Consider the following 25,379-nt stretch of genomic DNA (forward strand, 5'->3'; position numbering starts at 1 on the left):
TTTTTTTTTGTTTGACCTGTAACACCACCCATTTGTTTGACACCCACCCGAAAAGCGCGCAAAATTTCGAAATTTTATTTTTAGATCAATGAGATGCTTCTATTACAGAATTGTAGTACACCCTAAACGACACACGTACGGAGAGCTATCCACATATATACATGTTGTGGGAGTGTGAAGCGCAATCAACTAACTGGCAAGTAGTTATATACAGACAGATATACCACAGGAAGGTAGTATACAACACATCACGAGAAATTGTTTATGTATCATGTATCATTCGAAAGGATTCTTGGCTGGAGGATATTATGCTGTTTGAAATGTGCAATGATATAGTTGGCGGCAGTATTTCGTGACGTTCGGTCGTGCGGTTCTCGGTTTGCCTGGCTCTTCTTGGTTTGGCGGTGTGATGTGCTCTGAGAATTGATTCTCTAATGCTGATTTATATCCTCTTTTGGATTTGTAGCAACCAACGTTCTGTGCAGTGTGTGTATCAAACTTCATCATTTCATCATAGATGCTGCACTAGCGAAGCAAAAGGATGATGTAGTCAACACGCTGCCGGGTTGAGTACGCTTCAGTGCATGGCGGGAGGAAGTGAGTGATATTAGTGGAGTGCCTGTTTGCTCAACACTGTACGAGATGAGTGTGTCGCTCTGGAACGGCTCAAATTGAATGGGGCTTTATTACCCACTCTTTTGTTTTCCACATTTGAATAAGGATGTAAAGTGATACAACGACCGTGGTGGCGGTAAAGATGAGAAAATAAAAGTGTGATAATTTATAAGCGAAACGACAAGTGTTGTGTACTTGTGGTTGCCACCGGAATATGATGAGTGTTTTGATACGATAAGATAGAATATACCTACTCGTAGGAAGCAAAAATATTACCGAATCAAGGAATACGTTGTGGCAGTAACGTAGAGAAAACCGTTACCATAAAAGCGGATATGGTACAATCCATTCATTCAATGGATTAGTTGAGTATCGAGGAGTTGAGGAATTGAGGATTATTAAATAATTATATTTAAAATCTACAGTGGATAATATTTTAAAGTAAGTATTTGAACATCTTTTTTGAATGAGGGAAGAATCTTGCTTTCGTTTAGTTTAACTAAAACTAATTGCACATGGGGATTTTTTTTATTATTATCGTACGGGTTTGGGCCGAAGGGTCTCAGATTCTCATGAAACTTTCTCCGCAAGCATAGCTCATGACTATATGTATGAACAAAAAAAAAATGGAAAAAATAGGGTCACATATGCCCGAACTCGTGGAAAATTTTCAAAAATAGTTTTTTAAGAAGGTTATTTTATAAGCTTTTTCGGAATTTTCGGAATGCACTTTTTTTTCGTTTTTGAGTTATGGCCAAATTTGTTGAAAAAATGTCCAAAAGTGCCATATATTCAGGCCCGGATTTGAGGGGGGGCAAAGGGGGCAAGTGTCCCGGGCCCCCTGTTTAAGAGGGCCCCCCAAGAATGCATACCCAAGTAACCAAAAGTTCAGATAAAGGGGTACTTTATAAGCTAAGCAGCTTGTTCGAGGTCGCTCATTAGCCTTCTAAGCAGCTTCATTTTTAAGTAATTTTGGAACTTGAAAGTTCACATAAGCACGCTGGATAGCCTTCTAAGCAGCTTATGACAGAACTTTGTCAAAATTCATGCAGAAACAAAAATGTGTTTTTCAGAATCACACCCTGCTGGGGGGGGGTTTGTGATTCACGTCTGGAAATTGCTACTGATGATTATATTCTTACATATGTCGCTGCTATGTAGATTTGAACTGGATCCTCCTGCGTGATAGCCTGCCGACTTACCGCTGCGCTGCTGAAGACACTTGACAAACTCAAGCTAACTTCATTACTGTATAAATGTGCAAAACTAGCTGCCGACGGAAAATCGATTCAAGTCAGACTTTACCTGCAATCCACTCAATCGCAGCTGTAGTACTGTGGTAGAGCGTTGGGCTCTCACGCAGCGACTGTCGGTTCAAATCCGATGGGCGGCATTATTTTTTTTTTGCTCAAGCCTAGTATTCATTGATTTGATAAAATAATATTTGTCTTTTATTCGTGTACGCTTAAACAGTTGTTTTCTGTAAAAGAAATAAATTTAATCTTCATTGAAACACAATGCTACTGAACTGAACTTCTATGAACTTGAAAGTTCCGACAAAGTTCCGACATAGCATCTTAAGCAGCTTTAAAGTTCCGCGAAGTTCAGATAAAGTTCCGAATGGAACTTTCTGGCTGCTTAAGAGGCTAATAATTAGCCTTGCCGGAACTTGTGACCGAAGTTCCAGCAAGGCTCATCGTTAGCCTCTTAAGCAGCCAGAAAGTTCTGTTCGGAACTTTATCTGAACTTCGCGGAACTTGAAAGTGCATTTTGTCATGGGAAGCGGAACTTTTGGTTACTTGGGTAAGCACTTTATATTTTGATCAACGAATCCATAAAATGCACATCAAAAACGGTTATATTTATTGTATGTCCCAGAGTTGTTATAATTGGGTTCTTTAAGGGTATCCAGATTGTTTATAGTCTAAAATCGAAATCCATAATTTCATAATTTTGAAGCAGATTGGATTCTATGATTTTGTGGAATTTCTTTTTTTTCGGTATGAGCTGCAATTCTAAAGTCATAAAACTATTTTGTGAATTTATGTTTTGAAGCAAAGAAATTTTGATCTTTTAATTAAACTGAAAAACAATATTTTAATTGCTTAACAATTCAATTGTTTTGAGGCTGCTTGATTGCAGCAAATTTAGCTCTAGAGAGATATTACAATTTAGTAAAACGAAGTTTTTGTTTTATTTTGGTATACGCGAGTTTTCCCAAAACCCTTTGAAAGTTCTTATTGAGATCAGAAGAAAAACTTATTTATGTTATAATTACTGCACAAAAGCGTCTCTAAGCAGAGTGCGTTAAAATATCTTAAACAATACTTTTACATCAGCCTGTTAATTATACGATCATACTCTGAAAACAGCTACTTAAGGCGAAGCTGGAAGCATTTCCTCATTTTTTTGGTTTTTGATTTTTTATTAAATTCATCATTCATTTATTTATTTAGTTCACATCAAATTCATGATAATACTGAATCAACAATTTGCCGCCATAATACTCGATTTGCAGCTGCAGCTCTCCATCCTCGGTCACGCCCAACACTCGCCAGATCACGCTCCACCTGGTCCGCCCATCGTGCTCTCTGCGCTCCACGCCTTCTTGTACCAACCGAATGGTTAGCAAACACCAACTTTGCAGGGTTGCTGTCCGGCATTCTTGTAACATGCCCTGCCCACCGTATCCTTCCAGCTTTGGCTACTTTCTGGATACTGTGTTCGCCGTAAAGTGCAGCGAGCTCGTGGTTCATCCTTCTCCGCCACACACTGTTCTCCTACACACCGCCGAAGATCGTCCTTAGCACCCGTCGCTCGCAAACTCCGAGTGCTTGCAGGTCCTCCTCGAGCATCGTCCATGTCTCGTGTCCGTAGAGAACCACCGGTCTTATTAACGTCTTGTACATGGTACATTTGGTGCGGGGGTGAATCTTTTTTGACCGCAGTTTCTTCTGGAGCCCATAGTAGGCACGACTTCCACTGATGATGCGCCTTCGTATTTCACGGCTCACGTTATTGTCAGCCGTTAGCAAGGAACCGAGGTAGACGAATTCTTCTACCACCTCGAAAGTTTCCAGGTCTATCGTAACATTGCTGCCATGGCTTATCCTGTCTCGCTCAGTCCCACCTACCAGCATGTACTTTGTCTTAGCCGCATTCACCACCAGTCCGACCTTTGCTGCTTTACGTTTCAGGCGGGTGTACTGTTCTGCCACCGTTCCAAATGTTCTGGCAATAATATCCATGTCATCCGCAAAACAGACAAATTGGCTGGATTTCGTGAAGATCGTACCCCGGCTGTTGAGCCCGGCTAGTCGCATAACACCTTCCAGGGCGATGTTGAAGAGTAGGCAGGAAAGTCCATCACCTTGTCGTAGTCCCCGTTTTTTTTTTATTAAATAACAAAGCAATATTTTCAAAATCGGTTTTCGTGCACATGTAGAGTATGGATCAAGGTATCTTCTGATTTTTTTTCAGATGGCAAATGTTTTCCATTTTTGCAGAAACCATTTTTTTGTGACATATTGTTCAAAAATGGTTTCTGCAAAAACGAAAAACATTTTCCACTACAAAAAAAATCAGAAGATACCTTGATCCATACTCTACATGTGCACGAAAACCGATTTTGAAAATATTGCTTCGTTATTTAATAAAAAATCAAAAACCAAAAAGTGAGGAAATGCTTCCAGTTTCGCCTTAATATCCATCTTCACAAGTTCATTGAGGACATATGTTATCATGGGAAATAGAAGACAATGATTCCTGAAAAATTCGGGTTTAAAAATCAAGTTTCAAGAAACATCTCGGAACAGTGGTTTTACACATCTGTTTCACTGTCATTTTTTTTAGGATTTATTGTCAAGGTTGCTCCCTGGCGTACTAACTTTGTTCAATAATAATCTTAGAATATTGAAATCCTAATGAATACTCCTCCACATTCCTAGGTATTAAAATGAACGCTAAGTTCTAGAATTTGCATAAATCTTATGAATTCGAATGAATGTTTGAAATATAATATAATAATTTGAATGCAGTATCTTGATGATTTAGCAAAAATATTAAAATAAATGTTCGAATTTTTTTTTTCCTTATTTGAATAATATGTCGTCATTTTTGGGAACTGCACTTTTTATAGGACATCGGTAGTAAGCAATATTCGGCCTGAATATTTCCAACAACAATACTATATCAATGAAAATAATGCAAAATAAATGATAAAATAATAATTTGAATGAACAAAATAGTTGTATGACTTAGTTTTTTTTTCCTGAATCGCAAAAAAATATAAAAAAACAATAATACACAACATTGAAAACAAAAAGGTTAAAAATCTTCAAAATCTTGCTTTTGGAAGCCCACTTTATTGGGTTTGCCCCGGGCCCCCCGAAGTCCAAATCCGACACTGCATATATTTAAGCCTTTTTTGAAAAATCATAACGCAAATATGAAGTGGAAAAAGTTTTCCACAAAATTTCTCATCGTTGAGAAAATTCTTAAAGAAAAGCCGGAAAAACTATACCTGAACTCGCGGAAAATTTTCATAAAAACATTTTTGAGAAGGTATTTTCATAAGCTTTGATCGCTGAAATTTTTGGAATGCATTTTTTTTTCGTTTCTGACCTATGGCCAATTTTGTGAAAAATTACCATATAATATAAGCTTACATGGTTTGTGGGCTTCGTGGCCTTACGGTTAGCGGCGTCAGTTGTCTAGGCGTTTCGTAAGCCTCGGAGTGTGGGTTCGATTCCCACTCCAGTCGGTGAAAACTTTTCGTCAAATGGAAAATTCTGGACCACTGGGTGTTTCGTGTGTTGTTCCTTGTCTCCTGTTAGTTATCGTTTCTACGATGCTTCGTTCTTGAGTTATAATTTTTCAAAGTTAATAGTGTCAGGAGAAAACAAAAAATGTCCACCTGAGTTTGCCGGAAAAATAGGCGACCCTGAATTTTTCTCAATTTTTTTTGTTCATATATCCATGAACCCTGCCTGTGGAAAAAGTTTCATGAAAATCTGAGACCCTTCAGCCCAACTTGTACGAAAATAGAATAAAAACCCCACATAGGGGAACTTACGTATTTTCGGCAGTTTTGTACTCTTCGTCATGGGGGTTTTTTTGAAGCCTGTATGGGTCTCAGAGTTGGCATCAAATCCTTCCCAACCAAGCTGAGTTATATGCCCAAATTTCAGGCAATTCGGCCCACAAAAACCCCCCATGACGAAGAGAACAAAACTGCCGATAATACCCTTCGGCACCCTATCTATGGTTGCATTGTGCATCAGTTAAAATGTTTTCAACACGCTGCGTCTATGAATTTAGATTTTGCTTATATTTATAACTGAAACGTAGATTGGGATGGGAGCCGTTTATATTGTATTTATAGCAGGTATTGTATATAATATACAGTATATATAGGATTATAAGCAAGCGACACGCGCTGTTTGTGTTTAACTCTGCATCTGCACAAATGTTAAAGGATAGAAATTTCATTGCGTGACATTCTCTCTTCTTGAACCATTTCATAAATTTTGTCACAGTTCCAGCTTCTTTTGAAAACTCTTTTTGTTTAGGGAGATTTATCCTTTTATTACCCCGAATTTCATTACCCCGAATGATCTATTACCCCGAATAACCCATTACCCCGAATGACCAATTACCCCGAAAGATTTATCCACAAGCCCAGAGCCAGAGCGGGTCTCCACATCCTCTGGGTAATTAACGGTGCACCGAGTAACTCAACCCATTTTCAACAACATTTTTCTTCTTTGAGCATGTGTTTGTCTTCCTAGCCTTACTACTAAGTTCCTTTGGTATTCAAACTGCTAATGACCATCAGATATGTATCCTTCTTTCAAAAATAGGCTATGGAAGAGTTACATGACCACATTTGTTCATTTTTCATTCAGGGAAATGGGTCATTACGGGTAATGAAATTCGGGGAAATGGGTCATTCGGGGTAATGGAATTCGGGGAAATATCATAGAGTCTTACTATTACACAAAACCGTACTATTTGATATTTTCGCCTTTGAGTTTTAACTAGTTTTAAGATCTACAAAGAAAAAAACACGAATTAACTATATACGCCATAAAATCTTCAACAAACACTTTACTTTTAACTATCTGACTTCAACTATCGATGATAGTCACGGACGGAATAAAATAGACTACCACTTGTAATCTTCCTCAGTGTCAGTTATTCACTGAAGAAATTATCGCATTCACCCCGCTTACATATTGTGGATTTGGAAGAAAACCGAAGAATGAGCATCGCTCAAACTTCACTGCATTACTAGCGAACTTAAGGGGAAATGAGACGAACTCACCATGGTAGTCAGAAGCATTTTTCCATGGTGAAAACAAAAACTAATTTCACACAAAATTCCGAATTTGCTAACCTATTGTACCCGTGCGCTTACTATTTTTAATAAATTAATACTTTTCAGTTTGCGTTTTCGCAAAAAAAAAGCCGATCGACCAAGCGATCGACATTTGCGAAACAATTTTTCGAATTAATAGCGGCTAGCGTACCGTTTCACCTTAACCACCAACACCACATGCTCACTCACGAAAAATTTGGCGCGCTCGCACTGACAGACGCCCAGGTAGGATAAAGTCGTGATTGTCGACACGGCGTCGGACTGAAAACGAAAACATCAGGGATGCATGTCGGGTCGGATGAGGAATGACAGAAAGTTCGCTGAAAACTTCGCTTCGCTAGTGCAACTGGCGAACTCCGATTTGGTGCTGCGAGGTGAATACTAAAATCCTACCGCTACTATTTTTACCTAAAAACTACACTGCAAATTTTGTTTGCTGGTATTCAGCAAACTTTGCTGATTTCATTCAGCAATACGATTTTACTGAATATCAGCAATTATTTTTCATCTTGCTGAACCATCCAGCAATTTTGACAGTTGATCAGCTACGTTGTGCTGAAATTCAGCAAAAAAATTGCTGAAATTCAGCAATTTATTTTACTGATTTTTTTGTTTATGCTGGAAGCGGTGTGTACTGTGACAAACGAAAGAGAAGATTGGAGCGGAACACTCAACTGCGAAGAAGGGAGATCCCATCAAACGATAAAGCACTCATATCTCTGGACGCGTTTGGACGAAATGATGATGAGAACGATGGGAACAGCAGTGAGCTCGGTAGTCGGGCAGTTAGAGATAGCATCCCGAACGGATGAGATGATTTTTCAATTAATTTGTTGAATAATTTGAGTTTCAATAAAGATATCAGTATATAAATAGTAACACTACTGTTTTGCGTGTTACAACGTGAGGGCTCAACCGGGATCCTTCTAGAAAGTGTATTTGTGCCAATCATAGCAGCAATAAACTATCATGCCTCGTTATCAACAACGCCCGTGCTTACCGCATTATGAAGGCATAAGCATTCGCCAAAATTGGCATCGTTTTCATCCACCAACATTCGACGGGGACATGTTTAAATACCCAGCTCCAGAATTTATCAAGGACTTCGAGGATTACATCTACCGACCAGTATAAACAGCTTTGTTGATCATGAGGACCTCTGCTATATGTTCGCAAGCAGTATGCGAGGTGATGCGGAACTATGGATAAAGGAATTTGGTCACAGAAGTAGCAGCTACGGTACTTTGAAAGCGGCTTTTCTTCGTACATATTGGGGTGCGAGAAGATTACTATTATGGACGCTATCAGCAGAGAGGTTCTATATCAAAAACAGCACCGTACTTCATCGGAGTGTCACGAAGGGCTAATAATCTTGAATCACCTCCTACGGAGTATGAATTTATAACTGTAGTCAGTGAGAGTCCATTGCACGTCCAAGCACAAATGCGTAAACTCCACAGCACAGAGGTTGCAGGAAAGAGATCTCTCTAAAATATTGTCTATCCGGTTGGAATCAAGACCGACATTCAATCAAAAATTGCCATTTTCTTGGTCCACAAGTGTCGCAACTGTTTCGCATCTAGTGCGCTGTGTTGCTGACAACAACGGGAAGGATGCGCACTACTTTTGACATGATTAACAAACGTCGCGAGTTGGGTCGCGTCGCGACTTGATTGTGCGAAGTCCGGTTTGGTGGCGGCCCGACAATAAAAGCTCTCATTTTTTAGTAGCGCCCATGCCGCACAGGGACTGTGTTGGAAACACACATTTTTTTAAATTGCTCGTACGCTCACATTTTTGCAAAATATCAATATTTTTCGGTATTTGTTGCGGGAGGCGTTACAACCGTCAGCGCGGCAGCAGAAATGGACCACAGGGATGCTGCAGGTTTGACGGACAGCTTGTCACCCGTTAGCTTTAATGGTATGAGTAGATGAAGATAGCTCCAAATGTCAGGTAGAATAATCAAAAGTGAGAAATGTGGCTAATGAATGGCATGCAGTTGAAAGTTTCTTACTAAAATTTGTTAAAACTACTTAAATTTCTAATTGGAAAACTATGAAATAGGAACCGTGAATTGTAATGAATTTCCTATTGCTTGTTAACTTCCAAGCAGAATTTATACTCTAACTAAAACTTAAACTACACATCTAATACGATCAACAACGACTACGACTGTAGATTGACTAGATGAATTATCACAGGACGGTTGTCAGGACGGAAAGAATTGACTAGAGACACGGAGTTCTTTAAAGCTTCTCCCGAAATAAATGGATTCGCTATTAGAACCGTGATCGCTATTCTACGTCTTGGACCGCGCCTACAAACTTTAAAGAACTCCACTCGATGAGAACGGTGCTGCTGTAAGTAGTTCATCTGATCCCGGAGGTCATCTAAAGGACATTCCTATGATGCCCACAACTACGCGAGCAGCGGCGGCGAAAGCCAATGCTGGCAGACCTCAGAGCGTTTGCGAGAAATGCAAAAAATCTGACCATGTAGCAGGAATGGTAGCTTGCGATAAGTGTCATCGTTGGTACCATCGTACGTGCATGGAGATGACTGAGACGCTGGACGGTAAGTGGACATGCAAGGGCTGCATCTACACGGTGACCATAAGTGATCCTTCGATGTCCGGAAAAAGCAGTAGCAGTTCCCGGTCGGCACGAGTTCGATTGCAGCTCATGCGGCTGGAAGAAGAGAAAAAGGCCCAGGAAAAGGCGCTGGAGGAGAAAGCCGCGATCGAGAAGAAATATCTCGAGGATAAATACGCTCTGCTACTCGCTGAGGCAGAGGACGAGGAAGGCAGTCAGAGAAGTCGGCGGAGCCGAGTTAGCCGAAGTAATCATTCGGTGCAGCAGTGGATTCAAGGCTTGGACGAAGCTGCTGGAGGTAATCCAGTGTCCGTAAATGACATCGAAGACATATTTCCGCCAGTATCGATTGGCACTGGTATTCCCGTAGCAAGTAGCGGACAAGGTGGAGGAATGTTGACCAAATACACCGGAACATTGCCTAAAGTCCCATCAAATCCGACGAATGAACGAGCGCGCTCCGGAGACAAGCAACCAACATTTCGACCTGCTATCGAATGGGTAACTGATCACGCTAGTACTGGTGGCAGGGGTTCGGTCGCTGGTGTAAACAATCCGATCACAGCTTCCACACCAATTCGATCGGCTGAAGCAGTACGAAGTTCCCGTTCGATGTATATCCAACCGCTGTTTACACAACCAGTGTATACTCAGCCTGCGTGTGCACAATCAGCAATGCCTCCACCTATACTTCCAAAGCTCGTTCCTCGACCGGCTCTACCAACGTTTTTGTTTGCTGAACCACTATCGAAGCCTCCACCTCCACAATCACGCGTTTCATTTCCGTGTATTAGCGAAGCATCGTTACTACAAGCAAACGACAAACGGCCGGCGGTATCAATAATCGATTTGCCTCCGTCGAGTTCAACACCGCAACAACAAACCGATGTGCAGCTCGAAGAGGCGGCGACTTCACAGCTCCCCTCTGTTTCCCAGTCGTCCCAGGAGCCAGTGATCCAGCAGCAAGCTATTGTGCAACCAACACCGACAACACAAGCGTCGGTCAACCCTCTATTGCCACAACAGTTGCACACACAGCAGCAACAATCGAGATCGGCGGCGAGCGTTCGGTTTGGTGAATGGTCACTTCCACCGTCTGCGCTGCGAGCACCGCTTTCGTATACCCCACCTCGACCGCCTCCAGTCGATTTTGATGCAATGAGTGAGGATTCTTCGGTACATCAAACGATATCATCGCATCGATCGCCACAACAACCGGCACAGTCTCAAGTTACTCAGCAGCATCAGATGCAGGATCAGCAGGCAATGTGGGGGCACTTTCAACAGCAGTTGTCTGCCCGGCAGGTTGTGCCTAAGGAGCTCCCAACGTTTACGGGAAATCCTGAGGAATGGCCACTTTTCATAAGCAGCTACCGCAATTCTACTGCTATGTGTGGCTATTCGCAGGCCGAAAATTTGATGAGGCTGCAGAAGTGCCTCAGAGGCAAAGCATTGGAGGCAGTCCGGAGCAATCTATTGCTGCCGTCATCGGTCCCGAAAATTATGCAAACGTTGGAAACATTATTCGGGAGCCCAGAGCGACTGGTACAGTCGCTGCTTATCAAGGTTCGTAACGTGCCTACTCCGAAAGCTGAAAGGTTAGAGACGTTGGTAAACTTCGGTCTCGTCGTTCAGAACCTTGTTGGCCATCTTCAGGCCGCCAATCAACATGCACATCTGAACAATCCAACACTTCTACAGGAGTTAGTGGATAAGTTGCCGCCACATCTCCGACTAGATTGGGCGCTTTACAAAAGAAACGCTGGACAAGTAGACTTGGGATCATTTTGCGACTACATGACGGCAATCACGTCTGCTGCCAGTGATGTGGCGCATTTCACCGACTTTGATGGAGTTCGACCCTGCGGACACGACAAGCAGAAGAAAGATAAGGCGTTCGTCAATGCTCATGTGTCTGAGCCCCGGAAGCTTGAGCAGCAAAGAAAGAAGGTGGACACTCAGGACAGGCCGTGTTACGTGTGCCAAAGCATTAGGCACCGAATCAAGGACTGCAGCAAGTTTAAATCTTTGTCGCTCGGAGAACGGTTGAAAACCGTCGAAACACACCAGCTTTGTGCAGTCTGCCTAGTCCCTCATGGAAGATGGGCCTGCAGGTCATCTCGAACTTGTGGGATCGGAGATTGCACCAAACAACACCATCCATCACTTCATCCAAACCAGCCGTCCGCCACTAAAACGACCGGTCCTGAAAGTTCAGGAGCTCGTGCAATATCCGACGCCACGATCAACGTTCATCGCGGAATCCAAAGCGCGACGATATTCCGTGTTATCCCGGTGGTGCTGTACGGTAACGAGGCCAAACTGTCGACCTTTGCCTTTCTTGATGAAGGTTCGTCGTCGACGCTAATCGACAGAGAAGTTGCCGATCTACTGAACCTTGGTGGGACATCGCAGCCACTCTGTTTAACATGGACAGGGAAGGTGGCTCGTCACGAAAAAGACTCTCGGCTGGTTAGTTTGAAAATTTCCGGCGAGGACAGCAGCAGAAGTTTCCCATTGTCCGGTGTTAGCACTGTGAAACAGCTAGATCTTCCCGTGCAAACAATGCAGTACGAAGAATTAGCTAGTCAGTACCCCCATTTGTCCGGGCTTCCAGTGAAAAGCTATGAGGAAGCCGTGCCACGTATCCTGATTGGACTAGACAATATAAAGTTGTCACTACCCCTGAAGACACGCGGAGGACAGATAAACGGGCCGGTGGCAGCAAAAACGAGGCTCGGATGGACGATCTTCGGGAGCATCGACAATGCGAAGGTGGATTCTTTGTCTCCTGTTTTCCACATTTGTAAAAGCGCAGAAGAAAGTAGCCTTCACGACCTAGTTAAAGGCTATTTTGCAACGGAGAATCTCGGGGTTTCGGTCGCGTGTGGTCCAGAAGCTGACGAAGATCGCCGGGCAAAGGATATTTTGCAACGAACAACAGTCAAGCGTGCCGACGGTCACTACGAAACCGGCTTGCTATGGCGATACGATATTATGGAGCTACCACCTAGCTACGGTATGGCCGAGCGTCGCCTGATTTGCCTCGAGAAGAAGCTGCGGAAATATCCGGAACTACAAGCGAGTTTGGAAAAACAGATTGCCGAATATCAGTGCAAAGGTTACGCCCACAAAGCAACGGCTGAGGAATTGGAGGAGAACGATCCTCTTCGAACGTGGTACCTCCCACTCGGAGTGGTAACAAATCCCCGGAAGCCCGGGAAGGTGCGAATCATTTGGGATGCGGCGGCCAAGGCTCGTGGAGTGTCTCTGAACGACATGCTCCTCAAGGGGCCGGACCTTCTCACTTCGTTGCCAGCTGTGTTATGTCGTTTTCGGCAGCGACAGGTCGCGATTGCAGGTGACATCCGCGAGATGTATCACCAGCTGAAGATTAGACGAGAAGATCGGCAAGTTCAGCGGTTTCTGTACAGAAGTGATACGACAAAGAAGCCTGACGTATTCGTGATGGATGTGGCCACCTTCGGCTCGACATGTTCGCCCTGTTCAGCCAACTTTGTCAAGAACAAGAACGCTATGGAATGGAAAGACGATTATCCAGAAGCGGCGACTGCGGTAGTTGAAAACCACTATGTGGACGATTACCTGGATAGTCGAGATTCGGAGGATGATATGGTCAAACTGGCCATGGATGTGCGAATGATCCAGGAAAGCGCCGGATTTGAACTGCGAAACTGGCGATCCAATTCCAAGAAAGTGCTGCATCTCATGGGTGAAGAAGCAACGGACTGCAGAAAGGACTTCAGCGTCGATAAAGAAAGCCAAATGGAACGCGTCCTAGGTATGGCCTGGCTACCCGACGAGGATGTTTTTGTGTATTCCGTGAAGTTACCGAATGATTTCGACTGCTCAGAATCAAGAAACACCATCACGAAACGAAGTGTCCTTAGATTCGTAATGAGTGTGTTTGATCCGCTTGGACTAATATCAAACCTACTCATCCATGGTAAGATGCTGATCCAAGACCTTTGGAGGGCTAAGGTTGGATGGGACGAGGCTATTCCAGCAGAAATATCCAAGCAGTGGGAACGATGGATCGCACAGCTTTCCAAACTGGACCAAATTCGGATCCCGCGTTGCTATTTTCCCGGATACGATCCGGATAGTTTCCAAACGATGCAGTTACATGTATTCGTGGATGCGAGTGAGTCGGCCTTCGCTTGTGTCGCCTACTTTCGGATCGTCGATCGCGGCCAGCCAAGATGTACATTGGTAGCCTCCAAGGCGAAAGTTGCTCCCTTAATCTCGATGTCCGTTCCTAGATTGGAACTGCAAGCGGCGGTCATTGGTTGCCGTTTAGCAAAATCCATTGCCGAGTACCACACGATTCCCGTGCGACGCAGATTTTTCTGGAGCGACTCCACAACAGTCCTAGCGTGGATAAACTCGGATACAAGGAGGTATCGCCAGTATGTAGCAGTGCGTATTGGAGAGATCCTAGAAGAAACGGAACCTGAAGAGTGGCGTTGGATCGGAACAAAGCTTAACATTGCAGACGACGCTACAAAATGGGGAAAGGGTCCCACAATGCAAATGGAGAGTCATTGGTTCACTGGACCTGATTTTCTGATCCAGTCGGAGAGCAACTGGCCGCTTCATCGGCCGTTATCAACGGGCACTAAAGAAGAACTGCGTGCTATACATGTACACCGAACAATACTAATACAACCAATTATCAAGTATGACCGGTTTTCTAAGTGGGAACGAATGCTTCGCGCCATGGCATTTGTATACTCCTTTATGGATCGTCTGCGGAAACCCGTTAAGAACGAGACCGAATCGCAATTGAAGCAAGAAGACTTGGTACGGGCGGAAAGGACGTTGTGGCGGCTCGCTCAAGCAGAAGCATACGCCGACGAGATTGCTGCTCTTGAGCAAATGAAAACGTCCGAAAACAGCAAACCTTTGAAATTGGAAAACAGTAGTCCTATCAAACAACTATCACCGTTTCTGGATGAGTTCGGCGTCATACGCATGCAAGGTCGAACAGAGGCCTGTGCGCTAGCACCGTATGATGCGCGGTTTCCTGTAATATTGCCAAAAAACCATCGGGTAACTGAGCTCTTGGTAGACTGGTACCACAAACGTCTTGGTCACCACAACAGTGAAACCGTGGTGAACGAAATACGTCAAAGGTATCACATTTCGGCTCTTCGGACGATGGTGCGACAGGTGGCGAAGCAGTGTCAGTGGTGCACTGTGTACAAGGCACATCCAGTAGTGCCTAAAATGGCACCTCTTCCAGAAGCCCGCGTGACTCCGTTCGTTCGTCCTTTCTCGTTGGTTGGAATTGATTATTTCGGGCCGTTTTTGATAAAAATCGGCCGTAGTCAGGTGAAACGCTGGGTGGCTCTCTTCACATGTTTGGTGATTAGAGCAGTACATCTGGAAGTAGCCGCGTCACTATCTACGGAATCCTGTAAGTTAGCTCTGCGGCGGTTCATCGCGCGGCGAGGTGCACCGACACAAATCTACACTGATCATGGAACAAATTTTGTCGGTGCCAGCCGAGAGCTGGCCGGACAGATAGCTGCAATGAACCGTGAGTTGTCGGAGACATTCACCGATACCAATACACGGTGGTTCTTCATCCCGCCGTCCTCCCCGCACATGGGTGGTGCATGGGAGAGGATGGTCAGAGCGGTGAAAATAGCTATGGAGTCCATCAACCAAGCTCGTGCTCCATCAGAAGAAGTCTTTCACACAATACTTTGCGATGCGGAAGCGATGGTCAACTCAAGACCATTGACTTACGTGCCACTGGAGACTTCGGACCAAGAGGCTTTAACTCCGAATCACTTTATTCTTCTGAGTTCAAATGGGGTCAAACAACAGGAAAAGGCACCCACTACGGAAGGTGAAGCCCTGCGAAACGGATGGAATCTTTGTCGTTTTGTCCTGGATCAGTTCTGGGCAAGATGGATTCGGGAGTATCTACCGGACTTGACTCGACGGACCAAGTGGCAAGAAGACGTGAAGCCTATCCAGGAAGGTGACGTCGTTTTCATCGTAGGCGAGACCACTCGCAATCAATGGCCTCGAGGCAAGGTGTTGAAGGTCATCCCTGGAAAAGATGGTCGTATTCGACAAGTGGATGTTCAGACTGCTACAGGAATTCTTCGGCGTCCCGTAGCGAAGCTAGCCGTGCTGGACGTACATCCTAAAAGTAATCCTGCTGGATCGGAGCAGCATTACGGGGAGGGGGATGTTGCGGGAGGCGTTACAACCGTCAGCGCGGCAGCAGAAATGGACCACAGGGATGCTGCAGGTTTGACGGACAGCTTGTCACCCGTTAGCTTTAATGGTATGAGTAGATGAAGATAGCTCCAAACGTCAGGTAGAATAATCAAAAGTGAGAAATGTGGCTAATGAATGGCATGCAGTTGAAAGTTTCTTACTAAAATTTGTTAAAACTACTTAAATTTCTAATTGGAAAACTATGAAATAGGAACCGTGAATTGTAATGAATTTCCTATTGCTTGTTAACTTCCAAGCAGAATTTATACTCTAACTAAAACTTAAACTACACATCTAATACGATCAACAACGACTACGACTGTAGATTGACTAGATGAATTATCACAGGACGGTTGTCAGGACGGAAAGAATTGACTAGAGACACGGAGTTCTTTAAAGCTTCTCCCGAAATAAATGGATTCGCTATTAGAACCGTGATCGCTATTCTACGTCTTGGACCGCGCCTACAGTATTTGAAGGTGGTTTATAAACCCAGTGAGGTTGCCATGTCGAAATTATTGCAAAATACATGCTCATGTGAGCGTTCGAGCAATTTAAAAAAAATGTGTGTTTCCAACACAGTCATGTGCGGCATGGATGTTTACTAAAAATGTGCAGGCCGAACACATTTTTGAGCGTAGCCGTTTTTGCGTGATCGCGCAATAAATCGCTGCACGCATGTTTATAAAATTCGGCTTCAACGACAAAAAGAGCTGGAATAGTATCACGGCAAATATGATAGTGATGAAAACATGTGTATAATGCCGATAGAAGTAGAATGTGCTACAAGCCACGACAACAATACAAAGCCGACTAACTCGGACGAAATATCGCCTCGCAGTCTAGGAGGGGGAGTTGTGACAAACGAAAGAGAAGATCGGAGCGGAACACTCAACTGCGAAGAACGGAGATCCCATCAAACGATAAAGCACTCATAGAGTAAGGCGGGGCAAAAGTTCGATCCTAGTTGAAAATTAATTAACTACATCGGCTGTTTTCCTACTCTCCGCATCGACCAATGTGGCGCTAGCTTCTATGCGCGAAAAATCGCTAAAAGTAAATCGCAAAAATATTGTATGGCGAATAGCATCTAAAGGCAAATTTATCGAAGTGGAATACATTATTCGAAAAAATATTTGGTAGTGGTTGTGCACAATGGTGACTACTACTACTAGCCTACCAAATATTTTTTCAGTAAAAGCTTTCTATTTCAAGTAATTCAAGTTTAGATGCTTTTCACCATACAAAATAAAATTAATTTACTCCTGCTGATCAACTGTGGGTGTGCGCCAAGTGGGTAGTCCATTCAACTTATTTCAAAATATCGAAGCGAATAAAAATAAATAAATACCGTGTGGTAATTCTACCATCCATGACCTAAAATTTTGCTGAACAAAGTTACGCCAAATGTCTTTTCAATTTTGAGTTATAACACTTTTTGTATATGTGTGTTTTATTCGAACTCTTCCCCACCACTGGGGCAAAAGTTCGAATCTAGTGTTTGTAGAATTTCGCTAACCGTACACTGGAAGACGGCTTGCAGTTGAAATTACTATTCTGAGGGTCAACTTAAATACACAACGCCACTAAATTTGTGCAGACTGATTTTCGTTTCATCTCAACAGATTTATGTTTTCAATTCTACCATGGACCCGATTTACAATTAAAAATAGTATCTGTTGGCAGCCGGTACCAAGAACCTTGAGATCACCAGGCTCACACGCTACCACTCGGCTATCGAACCGGTTGATAAGTAAGGAAACAAAACGCACACAAGAAGCGTTTGTTGGTCGATGATCACGTTTTGCCATAGTAAATTTGAAAACATTTTTATGCTCGTCATTACCGCAAGCCGTCTATCAGTGTAGCACACTATTTTGACACTTTGGTAATAGGAATACCTGAAACCACTTGATATTTGATGTTGGAACTGAAAGACACTTTGAAGTTCGATCTGGATTTTACCCAAATTAGGGTTAAATTTACTACACCAAAAATCAGTAGTTTACCGCCAAATTCAGACAAAACAACATCTTTTATCAACTTTGATCAAATTTTCTCACTAATTCCATCACTTTTAGAGATACTATGTACATTTTGCAGAATTTTAGGTTTTTACCTAAAGTTGCCACATGACTCGAACTTTTGCCCCACAATGGACTACCCGCTTGGAGCACACCCACAGTTGATCAGCAGGAATAAATCCATTTTATTTTGTATGGTGAAAAGCATCTAAACTTGAATTACTTGAAATAGAAAGCTTTTACCGAAAAAATATTTGGTAGGCTTAGTAGTAGTCACCATTGTGCACAACCATTACCAAATATTCTTTCGAATAACGGCAACAATGGGAAGCCAAGTATTACCTTAAATGTTTGTTTTGTTTTGTTCGTTATTTTGCTGAAAATAAGAATAATAATAATAATAAAACTCGCTATAAAGATAAATGTTAGTAAAAAAAAAACAGAAAAAAAAAGTTGTTAGTATTTTTAGTGATAAAAAAATGCTATTTGGGAACCCCTGCTCCAATAGAAAACTCATATTCAAATGAATGAACTACATCGGCTGTTTTCCTACTCTCCGCATCGACCAATGTGGCGCTAGCTTCTATGCGCGAAAAATCGCTAAAAGTAAATCGCAAAAATATTGTATGGCGAATACAATCTAAAGGCAAATTTCTCCAAGTGGAACACATTATTCGAAAAAATATTTGGTAGTGGTTGTGCACAATGGTGACCACTATTATGGCTACCAAATATTTTTTCGGGAAAAGCTTTCTATTTCAAGTAATTCGAGTTTAGATGCATTTCGCCATACAAAATTAAATTGATTTACTCCTGCTGATCAACTGTGGCTGCGCGCAAAGCGGGTAGTCCATTAGTTAAGAATTTCTAATGTATGCCCCCCCGATGGAGTACTAGATTGGTTAGAAAGGGGAACAATATTTATATGTATAAACACGAAATCCGGGATGAAAAGACAGGTCAAAGGAGGATCAAAGGAGGGGGGGGGGGTGTAGAGGAGAAGGAGAAGATCTTGGGTTTTGGAGGAGCAAACTGGGAAGGAGGAATCAAGAGGAGTCGATTTCTGAACAGAAGGTGGACTGGACATTGAAGAGAGGTGCTTTAGAAGTGGTGCGATGGTGATCTCTATGAAGAACCGCGTGAAGAAGTTTGTGCCATTTTCGGAGTGACAAGTGCTCCAGAGTTCGGGTGATATTGGACCATATTCGCGGATTAGTCATTTCACACGCGGAGTAGATGGATCTAGCACCCGATCCATAGTTATCCAGCGTCACGTTGACCAGACAAGTTGTATGAAGCGAATCACCACCACGTATTGGATCACCCTACTCTGGTACGAGAACCTCATCCTGGGATCACGGCGCACATCTCATTCACCACGGACCATCCAGCCGCCCAGCGGCCCGACGTCATCAGCCACCAGACATGCTTTCGACCGCCGGTCCCGAACCCATCCCTTCACCCGAAGCGCCACCGTCGCGGCGCTCACTCACGCTAGCATCGTTTTGACGTCGACCACGTGCTCCGGCAGGTATGTCACCGTCTCCTCTCCCTCTACCTCAACACAATGGGCCCCAACGAAGAAGATAGAAAAATATGTTTGTATTTACTAACCCACAACCAATATATTAGTAGCACAGACAAACAGACGTAGCACTCTGGTAATGGACTACCCGCTTTGCGCGCAGCCACAGTTGATCAGCAGGAGTAAATCAATTTAATTTTGTATGGCGAAATGCATCTAAACTTGAATTACTTGAAATACAAAGCTTTTCCCGAAAAAATATTTGGTAGGCTTAATAGTGGTCACCATTGTGCACAACCACTACCAAATATTTTTTCGAATAATGTGTTCCACTTTGAAGAATTTGCCTTTAGATGGTATTCGCCATACAATATTTTTGCGATTTACTTTTAGCGATTTTTCGCGCATAGAAGCTAGCGCCACATTGGTCGATGCGGAGAGTAGGAAAACAGCCGATGTAGTTAATGGATTACCGGCAGGGAGTGCGTTCAATGTTGCTCAACAGGAGTAAAATAATTTTATTTTGTATGGCGAAAAGCATCTAAACTCGAATTTCTCGAAATGAAAAGCTTTTACCGAAAAAATATTTGGTAGGCATCAAACCGGTCATCATTGTGCACAACCGCTACCAAATATTTTTTCGAATAATGTGTTTCACTTCGAGAAATACGCCATTAGGTGCTATTCGCCATACAATATTTTTGCGATTTACTTTTAGCGATCTTTCGCGCATAGAAGCTAGCGTCACATTGGTCGATGCGGAGAGTAGGAAAACAGTCAAAGCATTTGATTCATTCATTCCCATCGTACATCGATTTAACGACCTTTTTCAAAATTTGATAGGTGGCCAACTGCCCACCCGTGGCGCTCCCATCGTTTTTGTTCGAGTTTGACGTTTGCTCACTACTGTAACTCCTTGTAACGCTTCCCTAGCTCCAAACGAGAATAGGAAAGCTCCCAGGGTCGTTTTATGCTGATTTGTTTACAACCGAACAGCTAATTCTCCGCAGCATAGAAAGCAACATAAAACTCTAAATGAACTGAATGAATGGAGAGGGGTTCATCAATCAGGGTTGAAGCCTAGTGATTACACCGACCTAACTTCTTCTATCCATGGAAAGATTTCAGGAAACGAGGGGTGAGAAATTTCAAGTTTAGAGAAATCTGCATCGAATTATAACGAAATCAACCGGAATGTGTGAAACCTAGTAAAACTTGAATTCTATTTTAATAGAGAAAGCTACATTTATTAATCGCACTATTAGGCATTAGGCTTTATTATCCCCTTTTGGGATCCTATGGTTTCCTACTTCGTGATCACGATTAGTTGCCCTAACTAAAGGTTCTACAAATATTCTTAAAAGGGTTTTTAGCATGCATGCTACAATATACAAATAACCAGCGCGACTTACGGTTTTTTCTCGGATGCTGTGGGAGTTCGGACACAAACCTACTGCAGGCCCTTCGGTGACTCTCGGGAGCGGATGCTGGGGAGGCCGGAAACGGACCGACGGTAATGATGGCCCCTTGCTGACCTTCGGCTGGATGTCCAGGAGGTCGGAAACGAACCGACGGCGGTGTTTGGCCTTCGGTGACACTCGGTGGTATGCCAGGGAGGTCGGAAACGAACCGACGGTGATGATTGGCCTTCGGTTTGGCAGATTTGGCGGGCTTCCAATGGCGTCGTCGCAGAGCAATGGCGGGACCAAAATGGAGGTGTACTTCGTATCCAAAATGGCCACTTCCAGGGTACAATGGAACTGCTGCCGGTCTTTCACAATGGGACAATGTGCTAGCTTCGGGAATCCCTCTTCTACGCTAGTCTCCACTGGAGTACTCGTAGGGCTGATTTCTGGCTCAGGGATCGGGATGAAAATCACCACTAGCAAGCGGTTTCCGGTGCACTTGTCCTTGCCAACAGATGATCCAGAGATGCAATCCCCGAATTTGCCTTAATAAACGGAAAAAGGCCGACCTTGGCCTGTTTAGGTTGGGATTAGCTGATTGTCGAATATAATTTCGTTTTGGGTGATCAGTTAGCAGATCCTTGCTAAATTACCTTTTTCCAACCCCGAATTGCGTACTCCCCTTGAACGCGCTCGGTTTTAATTCTCCGCACAGCACCCTATTTGCAAGACAAATTTTAAGGTTATGTTCCCCTAATCACATTAACACACTTTTAACATTACCTCTAATCGCCTTTTTACTAACACTTAGTTTTAAAATCTTCCAACTAACAATTTAGAATAAGCTACTAACAAACTTGCTAACACTAAAAGAACAAAAAACAAGAAATAAATAAGAATCACACATATTTTTAATATTTGCACAACTAACATGTCGGATTTTAACGCGCCGCGCACTTCTAATTTCCTCGAAGTCTTGAGCCAGAAAGATGGAATCCGTCAAATCGGAATAACTCCTAGGCTCCGTGTATGGATTGACCTGCCCTCTTTAACTCATCCCGAGAATTATGTATTTTTCGAACATTGGAGTTTCCGTGTATTAGTGTAAATTTAGTTGACCTAATAAATGTTTAGAAAATGAATTCATAATAATTCACACCTAGGTGGCGGTAGTTGTTCTCAATGGGCACGGTGTATTTGAAAGGAGGTACGCTCGCCATATGCACTTGGCAAAGCCAATGCCTTACTTTGAAACCAACGGTTACAATACCCCTCCGTCCGGGTGAAAGAAAAGTAATAAATCAAATCTGAATTAATTCTACCAGTTGAAGTCTTATAAAAACCTTTTTACCCTAGGTAAAAACAAATTTTACTTCTCATACTGGGTTTTATTTCATCTCCTCTTAGTCATCTCTTCCTACTCGGGAAGTGTAAAAATGAATCGATGAACTCTCTTGCTGTCAAACGAATTGTCATTGAATGAACTCTTTGCTCTCTTCTGACTAACTGTCAGACTACATAAACAACTTGTCTCGAATTTCGTCGGTCCGCGGAAAATTTCTATCGTTCGAGCGCTCGTAAACGGGTTAAAGTTCGGGTTAATTTGTCCATTAATCGGTTTTGATGGCATTTTCGTGTTTGTTGGAACTTCAACCATTGAAACTTTCCGTGGGACAAGAAAATTCTGCCTTGTTGTAAGTATATCACCTACCAATGCTTCTGATCTATCTGCTCATTCGCGACAATAACAATGAATTAACTACATCGGCTGTTTTCCTACTCTCCGCATCGACCAATGTGGCGCTAGCTTCTATGCGCGAAAAATCGCTAAAAGTAAATCGCAAAAATATTGTATGGCGAATAGCATCTAAAGACAAATTCTTCAAAGTGGAACACATTATTCGAAAAAAATATTTGGTAGTGGTTGTGCACAATGGTGACCACTATTAAGCCTACCAAATATTTTTTCGGGAAAAGCTTTGTATTTCAAGTAATTCAAGTTTAGATGCAGTTCGCCATACAAAATTAAATTGATTTACTCCTGCTGATCAACTGTGGCCGCGCGCAAAGCGAGTAGTCCATTGTTGATTTCTGTTTTCTTCTTTTTCAGATTTGCTTCCTATCAGTGTTTTGCCCGGTCTGCAGTACCAGGACGTTGTTTACCTTTTCAGCTAAGTGTTTCTACTAATTACGTCAATTTTCATTGACCAAAATCCCTCGAACCCAGCTGGTAATCGTCTACTTTTCTCTTTTCTTTTCAGGTACGTGGTTTCAAGTCGGCAGCGGAGAAGATACCCAAGGACTTTCCTGAGTCATCTATCACCTCATAGGAGCTGGTACCCACCCGCGCTTTAACCGTGCAAGGAACGTAGCATGGGGCTAGTTTGGCATTGAATTTGTCAATCGCGGAGGATTGTTTAAAATTCCTCTTGTACACCTGTTGGCCAACTTCGTACACAGGTGCAAATTTTCTACGACGCAAATTGTAATGTTGTGAGTTTTTCTCGTATTGTTTTTGTAGATTTTTAATCACGAGATCTCGAATAGATTGATCTAATTTCAATTTGTTTTTCAGCCTTTCTGTATCCGAAACGTCTTCCTCATCTCTGTCCACTCTATGCTCGTCCCCTCTACCTACGATTTCGTGTCCAAATATGGTTTTATATGGTGAAAATCCAGTTGAGCTGTGAGGTGTGGTGTTTAATACGTATTCTACATCTGAGATTCGATTGTCCCACAAGGTTTGATCTTCCCTTACATACGTTCGTACACAGGCATTGACCGTACGATTCAACCTCTCCACGGGGTTTGCCTGGCTGTGGTGTCGTGAGTTGGCCCAGTGTTGAATACGGTGCTTTTCAAGAAAGGCTTTGAACTCCTTTGAGAGGAAGGAGGAGGCGTTATCTGAAATCAAATACTCTGGTACGCCATACCGATGAAACCAGTTTTCTTCCAAAATTTTTATGACAGAGGGTGTCGAAATTTTGCGAACGGGAGACAGTAGGCAGTACTTTGAGAATAGGTCCATTACAATCAAGAGGTGACAGTGTCCGGACTTACTTCTCGGTAATGATTGAATGTAATCTAGTGCCACGATCTGAAATGGTTTAGTGGTTACTCGCTGTCGCCCCATAATCGGTTGTTGCGATTGAGTACTCGGCTTACTTTCTTGGCATATTGTGCACTTTTGGACATATGCCTTGATGTCTTTCGCCATCTGTGGCCAGTAATACCTTTTACGGATCTTGGCCAGGGTTTTTTCATAACCCATATGCACAGCCTCATCATGTTCTTCATATAAAACCTGTTCCCTCAGCTCTGAAGGAAGGCAAATCTTCCACTCAAAACGATAATCTAAATCGTCTGGATTTGCTAGGAACTTTTTAAGGATCCCATTTTCGATTCTAAAGTCCTTGAAGCTCTCTGGATCTTCTTGAACTTTCTGGAGCATATATTTGTACCAGTCTGAATTTGTGGCCTGCACCTGAAGCTCTTCTACCGCTCTTGAAAGAGCGTCGGGGATAATATTGTCGACTCCCTTGCGGTGCTTAATCTCCATGTCGTGTTTTTGGAGCTCTAGGCTCCACCGACATAATCTAGACGACGTCTTCCAACTACTACGTAGGATAAACGTTAGAGCTGACGCGTCTGTAATGACAGTAAACCGGGAACCTTCAATATAACACCTGAACTTCTCCAGGGAACTCAGGACTGCCAAGGCCTCTTTTTCGGTAGCTGCGTACCTTTGTTGAGCCGTGCTAAGCTTTTGGGAGAAATACGCTACCGGTTTTTCGACCTTTTCGTACGTTTGGGTTAGCACCCCGGCAATCGCGGAGTCACTAGCATCACAGTGAATGCTAAATGGACGCGAGAAGTCGGGATTGGATAGAATGGGAGCACTAATTAGTAGTTCTTTGATCTTCCGAAAGGAAGCCTCTGCGGCTTCGTTCCATTTAACCGATTTTGGGTGGTCCTTAAGGAGGTCTGTCAAAGGGCGAACAATTTCACTGAATGAGGCAATGAATCGCCTATAATAGTTGCTCATTCCTAAAAATCTTCGCAAGGCCCGAAGAGATTTCGGTCTTTCAAAGTTCATAATGGCCTCGATTCGGTCGGGGTTGGGACGAAGTCCGTTTCGGCCCAGAATGAACCCCAAATAGGGCACTTCTGCCACACAAAACTTGGACTTCTGCACGTTAATCGATAGGTTCGCTGCTTTCAATCTAGATGCCAACTCTTTAAGCCGGTCAAGGTGCTCTTCAAACGTGTTGCTTACCACGATGATATCGTCGAGATAAACAAACACGTTTGGTTCCAATTCACTTCCACCCAAAACCCGGTCCATCAACCGCGACAAGGTTGCGGGGCTGTTAACCAAGCCAAAGGGCATACGTGTGAATTGGAACAGCCCTCTCCCTAACACTGAGAACGCTGTATATTTCCGAGATCGCGGATGCAGTGGCACCTGCAAAAAGGCTTTCGATAAGTCTATCGTAGAGATGTAGCGACTGGGGCCCAGTCGACTCAGAATTCTATCAGCGTGAGGGAGAGGGTAAGAGTCCCTGACCGTACGCTCAT

The 25,379-nt window shown here is 43.2% G+C and overlaps 1 protein-coding gene across 10 annotated transcripts in view; it reads left to right on the forward strand.

The window, feature by feature from the left end:
* Positions 1–218: 218 nt before the first annotated feature.
* Positions 219–25,379, forward strand: part of LOC109415006 (cell adhesion molecule Dscam2) — a 200,053-nt gene continuing 174,892 nt past the window's right edge. For 2 of the 10 annotated variants that reach the window (XM_062851903.1, XM_062851905.1), the window contains exon 1: positions 219–1,056. The gene's annotated coding sequence lies outside the window, so the exon portion shown is untranslated. The remainder of the gene's footprint in view (positions 1,057–25,379) is intronic. The other 8 variants (XM_062851898.1, XM_062851899.1, XM_062851901.1 and 5 more) reach the window with 8 other exon arrangements.

The sequence above is a fragment of the Aedes albopictus genome, chromosome 2 (assembly GCF_035046485.1).
Source record: "Aedes albopictus strain Foshan chromosome 2, AalbF5, whole genome shotgun sequence".
Classification (NCBI taxonomy): domain Eukaryota; kingdom Metazoa; phylum Arthropoda; class Insecta; order Diptera; family Culicidae; genus Aedes; species Aedes albopictus.